Source organism: Mus musculus, chromosome X (genome assembly GCF_000001635.26).
Source record: "Mus musculus strain C57BL/6J chromosome X, GRCm38.p6 C57BL/6J".
Taxonomy (NCBI): Eukaryota; Metazoa; Chordata; class Mammalia; order Rodentia; family Muridae; genus Mus; species Mus musculus.
This window is the reverse complement of record NC_000086.7, coordinates 68,817,835-68,826,086: the sequence shown is the minus strand read 5'-3', so window position 1 is coordinate 68,826,086 and position 8,252 is coordinate 68,817,835. Positions and strand designations below refer to the sequence as shown.

At 38.2% G+C, this 8,252-nt stretch overlaps 1 pseudogene; it reads right to left on the bottom strand.

Annotated features, from left to right (window-relative positions):
* Gm14698 (predicted gene 14698) lies at window positions 769-4,994 on the bottom strand (annotated as a pseudogene).

The following is an 8,252-nucleotide window of genomic DNA, read 5'->3' as shown; positions in this document are numbered from 1 at the left end:
TTGCTGGGTATAGTAGCCTGAGCTGGCATTTGTGTTCTCTTAGGGTCTGTATAACATCTGTCCAGGATCTTCTGGCTTTCATCGTCTCTGGTGAGAAGTCTGGTGTAATTCTGATAGGTCTGCCTTTATATGTTACTAGACCTTTTTTCTTTACTGCTTTTAATATTCTATATTTATTTAGTGCATTTGTTGTTGTTCTGATTATCATGTGTCGGGAGGAATTTATTTTCTGGTCTAGTCTATTTGGAGTTCTGTAGGCTTCTTGTATGTTCATGGGCATCTCTTGCTTTAGGTAAGGGAATTTTTTTTTCAATAATTTTGTGAAGATATTTACTGGCCCTTTAAGTTGAAAATCTTCATTCTCATCTATACCTATTATCCTTAGGTTTGGTTTTCTCAGTGTGTCCTGGATTTCCTGGATGTTTTGAGTTAGGATTTTTTGCATTTTGCATTTTCTTTGATTGTTGTGTCCATGTTTTCTATGGAATCTTCTGCACCTGAGATTCTCTCTTTCATCTCTTGTATTCTGGTCCTGATGCTCGCATCTATAGCTCCTGATTTCTTTCCTAGGGTTTCTATCTCCAGCATTGTCTCACTTTGGGTTTTCTTTATTGTTTCTACTTTCATTTTTAGATTCTGGATAATTTTGTTCAATTCTTTCCCCTTTTTGGTAGTGTTTTCCTCTATCTCTTTAAGGGGTTTTTGTGTTTCCTCTTTAAGAGCTTCTAGCTGTTTACCTGTGTCTTCCTGTATTTTTTTTTTTTTTTTACAATGGCACAAGAGTTTTAATACAACCACCAGTCTTCACAAAATAATTTTAATACTTTGTGCCCAGGCTAGCAGCATCTTGCACTGTGACATTCCTATACATACATAAGCATTTTATCTGAGTACAAATGTTAAAAGTAGAATAACGTAAGCAATTGCCTATACAGAGGTAAAGAGACACATATGTTACTGTTCTTGAGTCATTTTTGCTGCATAGTAAATTGCAATTACATGTCAGTATCATGTTACTGATTGAGAAAACACTTTGAACTGTGAGGTATGGTAGCTCCCTGTAAGAGAGCAGAACATGTAAACCTGAATATTTTGAGTGATTTTTTTTTTTAGCTGCCATGGATGGGAAAGACAAAAGAATTATCCAGCACTCAAGACTCTAGAAACTTATTTTCCTAATAAAAATAAATAAACAAAATCCTTGAGTAATTCTCAGCTATTTCCTACTATTTGCTCATTGGAGTGTTGTTGAATGGACAAAGATACTGTAAATACTGACGTGAAGTTATGCTTTAGGATTGTGAATTAAACCGGTTATTTAAAAAGATCCATCAGGTAACTGCTCATTTACTTTACATCAAGTTGACATCCTAATATATACATCCAACTTCATAATTCAAGATTGCACTTAAATACTTCTAATTCATGTGAATTCCATAGCAGTTAAACAATTAAGAACCTTATGTTTTATTACAAAGGACATGCTTAGCATTTTCTGACATTACTTCTAGACTCAGATTAAGTAGATTAAGTACAGCCCTACACCCCTTCAAATGAATATTCTGTTCTACAGGCGGTTGAAAGTTGGTAGCAAAGTTATCACACTTGAACATTCCTACTATAGAGTTGGTATAACATCTAATAGACAAGAAACTAGCATGAATCAGTTAAACTAGGAGAAGACTCCCTTCTCCACTCCAGTTTCCAGGAGCTGTCTCAAACTTTCAAATGGGGAGTAATGAAGTTCCCTAAGTTTTGATAAGAAAATGTATAGTTTTAATTATGAACCCAGCTTTCATATTTAATACTGAAACTGGGTGGACATTCATACATTATTCAAGTTGTCTAGAGAATAAATCATGATTGGATAAATTTATCATAGTTAACTTACAAAACATCACTAGAAATGGAACCTAAGACAGCTACTGACAGTAAATACAGAGGAAGAAAAGAAACTTGGAGGCTTCTTATGAAAGGACAAACTTCATCTGTCCACATCAACTGTGCTCAACATGGTGGCAGTCCCTAGTGTCTGAGACTGTCTCCAGTATATCGTGCTGGATAGGCACTTTATGTGAGAAGAAAAAAATGACAGTGGATAGAAAAATGGAAAATTACCAGCTACAAATGAATGTCAATAACCTCTGTTTTTGGACAGACTCCTATTTAAAGAGGAACATGTATTTTTATAAAACTTATTTTAAAAAGTTACTTCACATGTCTCATCTTGAAAATCCAATTTTTTTAAAATAGAGATTGCTTTAATCACAATTTCTGTTCAGTGAGCCATGGATTATGGGTTGACTCCAAGAGAGATCTTTGTTGGCCTGTATGTATACAGGGATTTTTGAATACCCAATGTAATCTTGGCTCTGCTAGACCACCATGCCTGTGACACAACAGAATTAAAAGCAATGCTTTTTTTCAGAGCTGAAAGATAGGAGATGGGATGGGAAACCAGAAGAGGCTAGAAATCAAGGTAACAGTAATTCTGGTTTATATTCAGGCTCCTACTGTGAAGGACAAAGAACCTTTCTATACTGTTGATGTCATAGGGTGGTGAGCAAAGCAAGGAACTTAAGTGCAACCTGTTACCTTACACAGTGCCTCATGGTACCCTGGGAGTGTGCGGGCATCATTCCCAACCGTAAAGCACCTCGAAAGAGGGCTGAGACACGTGAGCTATATATATATAAAGGAGCTGTGTTTGTGCTACCCTAAAGTCATCATGTACAAAAGTTAAAAACACTTCTCTCTTCTGCACATCACATTTACAGTAGTAAAATGTTTTTTGTAGAACAACTTTTATACATATAGATAAAAACATGGAAAACTAAAGAGCCATAAAATGATTTTGCTAATGCAAATTATGGTACAAATTTGAATTAATTTAGGAACAAGTTAAAAGAGTAATCTACAATACACTGAAGCCACCCACAAATTGCTTTCCCCAATGGATACATCTTCAAAGCAAAGCTGTCAGCTGAACCTCAGAGAAATAATTAACAGAAAATAGAAGGAAGTGTCTCATTCCAAATAATTTACTTTCTTCAAGCATCAGATTTAATTTATGATTTTAAAACAAGAAATTACAGAAAAACGTTAATAGCTGTTCACTGCTTTATATACTAATTTAGAAGTCATGAGGATTTGCTTGTTTGTTGATGCAAGGCACTTTTCTTTTGGGGGTTTCATATTGAAGAAACAGTGCTACATTGGTTTGGTCTACTTTGAACCATTTTGGACAAAAGTTAGAAGAGCTCAGCAACTCTGAAAAGACCAAGTCTACATTTGGCTTAAACAGCAAAGAGAAAAAAGTCATGTGGAAAATATAACACTATCCTTATTTTTTGGAGTATCTGGTTTTAGAAAGTAAGACCTCTTTCTTTAATCATTTCAACTTTTCTCATTTAGAATAAGGGAGGCAATTAGAAAGGAAGTATTAACTGTATTAAATTGTAAAGTAGGCTAGTTGGCTAAAGTCATGATTTAAAGATACGGGACCAAGAAGTTTAAAAAAATGGTAATCAAGTTACTGAATTATACTAAAAAATGTGGACAAGTTCTACATTTTGTTAATGTTTTTGTAAGAGGCTTCATCATAAAATTGAACTGTAAAATTACCTTAAATGTAATATATATAACACAAAATGAGTTTTTAGGAAACATTAGGAAATTTTTTTGTTATAAATTATCCAAAATCTATAAACAAATCCCCCTAACTTGTATTTTGTTTAAAGTAATAACTTTATATCATACAAATAAATTTCAAGTATGAAAAGTGCATTATTGCAATAATACCTCTTTGCAAGTCCAAAATTCTTGGTTTATAATAAAACCATAAAGGTTTTTTTGTTTCTTTTTTTCTCTTTTTTTTAAGTAAACCCATCACCCATCAGTGCCATCTACTGCATAAGTCCAACATCTTAAAGTGTTGCAGAGAAACATGTCTGGAAGCAATGTATAATTGAAAAGAAAGTATTTGTGAGTTTACCATTTCACATTATCATCACTAGGATCCTCTCCTTTCCAGATGGAAGCTCACACCCATGTAACAGTCCTCACAGGTCAGCCGTTCTGTGCGGTTGCCACTTGCATGTTTCCAAAGTCGTCATCTTCCTCATGTGTTCTCTTCACACTACCTGTGGTACCAGAATGAACAGCTAAGGACCTTTCTATTTGGAGTGGTGACATCATCTGTATTGTTAATTTTGCTAAGTAGATGGCTTCATATTCCTGAAGTTGGTGGACAAATCCAGCATTAGGATTAATACAAAATCTCCTTTCTTGGACATAAGCAAATGCATCTCTGTATTTCATCCCAAACGTCTCCATGATGTATGCAATGACAAAGGCAGCACTTCTAGAGATACCTGCATTCCCATGGACAAGAACTTTTCCTCCATTTTGTAAGCTTCCATCAATAAACTCTTTAGTCATAGGGAAAAAACGTATTATGTTTTCAACTGGATTATCAGCAATATCCAAAACTAAATATCTAAATAATTGTTGAAAGTTTGGTTTAATAAAGTTTGCTTCAATATTTTGCCGTATGCAAATTATATGAGTTATGCCATGTTTCTGAAGTATAGGTAGCTTGCTTTTCATAGCAGAAGAGTATGGGCCTAAGAACAATCCAGGCAAAACTTCCTGCATCTCTCGTCTCATAGGGTAAGTCCACTCCTCGGCGTCGTCTTTGCACTGCGGGAGCGAGGGGAACTCCAGTTTCACGTCCTCCATGGTCCCAGGGCCCCGGTGGGTGGGCGCGGTGCGCCCGGCCGCCCTCCGGGCTGGCAGAGGCGACAAGGGAAGGAGGGCGGGCGGGCGGTGGGGGGGCTGACGCGCGGCAGGCTCACAGCAAGCACTCGCGGACCACAGGATCCAAGCGGCTGTGACAGGAAGGCGGAGGGCAGGGCGGTGCGCTGCCGGCCGCCATGCTGCGGCCGTGTCCCTCCCGCAGGTCTCCGCGCCCCTCAGAGAGCCGGGATCCGGCCTCCTGTATTTCTTTAAGGGAGTTATTTATTTCCTTCTTAAAGTCCTCCATCATCATCATGAGATCTGACTTTAGATCCATATCTTGCTTTTCTGGTGTGATGGTGTATCTAGGACTTGCTATGGAGGGAGAGTTTGGTTCTGATGATGCAAAGTAACCTTAGTTTCTGTTGTTTTTGTTCTTATGCTTGCCTCCTGCCATCTGATTATCTCAAGTGCTTGCTGCCCTCAAGATATCTGATTGAATCCTGTCCTTCCTATAATCCTGGTTGATTAAGGACTCCTCAGAGTCCAGATTTCTCTGTGATCCTGTGATTCTGGGCTCCTGTGAACCTGAGATTTTGGGTATAACAGAGTTCTTGTCAGTCATGCATCCTCTAAGACACTGAGATCCTTGTGTGACCGAGCTCCTGTTATCCTGTGATCCTGGAATCCTAAGAATGTGGGTGTGTTACAGCTCCTGGAATTGGTGTCTCCTCTGGGGACCATGGGGCTGTCTGGTGTGTTTGAAACCAAGGTAGATCAGCACTGATCAGAAGGAACCTGAGCTGCTGGTCAGGCAGGGCTCCCGTGTCCTTGCTCCTGCTGTGACAGGCCTGTCACAATTGGTTTGGAACAGATGTTGTGTTCCACTCACCAGTTTTCCTAAGATCTAGTGGAGAGTCCTCTGGGAACTGTGGGACCGTCTGCTGAGTTCACGCCCAAGGTGACCTGGAGCTGGTGTTGACCTAAATGGTCTTTATGTTTTCTAATAATGAATTGCAAGCACTCAGATCTGTGTCTGCAATCTAATATGTCCTAAACATATATTCATTGAATTAGGAAATTTGCTTTTTTCTCTTTGAAGTCATTGTTACCACTGCTCACCAACCTACACCTTCCATTCAGCTTTCAGTGTACCTAGCATACACTGTGTTCTGAGAAGAAATGGAAATAGAAATATCTTTATAACCCCAGAGCTCCCAGGGGCTAAACCACCAACTGAAGAGTATATATGGAGGGAGTAAGGACTCCAGATACATATGGAGCAAAAGATGGCCTTATTTGACATCAATGGAAAGGGAGGGAGGCTTGATGTCCCAGCATAGAGGGATGTTAGAGGGGTGATGTGGGAGTGGGTGAGTGGGTGGAAAAGCACCCTCATAGAGGCAAAGGGGAGGAGGCAGAGGAGGATGGGAAGGGGGGGTTGTGGTAACTGGGAAGGGGGATATCATTTGAAATGTAATATATGAATAAAATGATTAATTAAAAAAAGAAAAATGTATAAAGTATAATACAAATTAAAGCATTAAAATTTTTTCTTTTATTTTGACAAAACAAGAATTCCAAAAGAAAATCCATGAAGACAATCAAATGAGCTGGCATTTTGCTCACCTATAAATTACCAGGATTTCCTCTATGAGTCAGAAAGTAAGCCAGAGGCCTGAGGGGGTGAACCTATGGAAATATACACATACATACATCTGAATGTTAGGCTTTGCTTAGACATTTTATTACTGTCTATTAATAATATATATGAATTAGTTTCATTGTGACATTTCTGAATGCGAATATAAGTAGCTTGATCACCTTTACCTCTAGACCTTCTCTTGCATTCCACTCACCTATTGATCCCCTTCCTCTTTCTAACTAGTCTCCTACTTCCACGTCTTTTGCTTACAGGAGCAGGATGGGAGGTTAGAGATGCATGTACAATTTATCATTAGCTGTATCACTAATAAAAAGATTTCCTTTTCCCCTGCCAGTAATTAATGGCCAATAATTTCTCAGAGAGGGATATGAGCGACCACATGAGCCCCTCCCAGCCCAGGTGTTAACCTATAGAAATCATCAAAGAGGGGGAAGCAGGGGGAAGCAGCATAAGCTCCTCCCCCTTTCCTAGATTATGTTGCTACACAGAAAACAATGGCCCCAAGTGTAACTCTGTGATAATGAAACAGTGGGGGAATACTTGTCTAGTGTGTGTGAGACATTGGATTTGATCCTTAGCACTTAGAAAAAGTAGGCAAGATAATTGTATAATTCTTGTAGTTTCTAATTCAAAATGGTCTTGTAACATTTCAACTTAGTTTTAATGGTTAACATGAATTTTAGAATTCTTTTACATTAATTATTTTAATGCTTCTTTGAAAGATGATATTCTGTTTTAAAGGTCATAAGTCAAATTGTAAGTAAATGATGCAAACATTGCTCAGTGTGCTGCCTTACAATGAGCATGCATCTTGTACTGAGTAAAGGACTTGACATTTCTGATTATCCAACTTCTCATGGGGTATTTTCCCCTTCTGGTGAATGAACTAGTCATTTGAACTGTCTAGATAAACCATTGTGTAAGAATGCTTAGCAAAGGAAGTTCTCTAGCTGCAGATGATACTGTGACCTATAGAAAAGGAAAATGAGCAAAAATCTTCAGACTATATTTAGCTTTCCCTAGTCTAACACATTATTAGACAAGGCATATAGGCATCAGTCAGCGCTAGCCACTCCTCAAAGGTTGGTACTGAACTAACACAGAGAAAGCAAAATATTCAAGGAGTCCTTTTCACTTTTCCTAAAAATGATAAATGAAATCTTTTAATGTTGTTTCTATACTTTCTAAAACTGTATTTTGAAATAATTATGCATTAATAAGTTACAAAGATAGAAAAAAAGAAAAAAAATCAAGTTTTTCCAGTGGTTACACCCAACAAACCTACAGTAAAATATTTTTTAAAAAGCTGTAAAATTGTCAGCAATACAATGTGTACTTGCGGTCATACTCCATTTGATCATGTGTAGAATTACATCTTCACAATTCAGATACAGACTCATTCTGCCACTAAAATAGGTTAGCCTCTCCCTCACCTTCAACACAAACTATTTGGGGCTGTGGTGCCTTGGATCACTCTTGGACTCTGACACAAATAGACCTAAAACCTTCAGTAACTGTCCAACATTATTTTCATAGCTACACACTTCTGACAACTTGTCAAACCTGTGTGTGGAACCTGGGCTTTTCTGACATCTGCATTTTACATGTAAAGTCCTTTCTTTGACACCTCTAGTACATGTGAGCCACACCTGCCTTCTTCCCACTTTAACTCTGCTTCCCTCTTTTCCCATACTTCCCTCAGCCCACTCCTTGCTGGCAGGTCCAGGCGAGAGGAGAGCAGGGGTCTCTCCAAGGCTGAGTGATCCAAAAGAAACACAACAAGTGGAGCTGGGAATCTTGTCGAAGCAGGAACTCAACTTTATGGCATCAGCCTCTTGCTTCTGTAAGT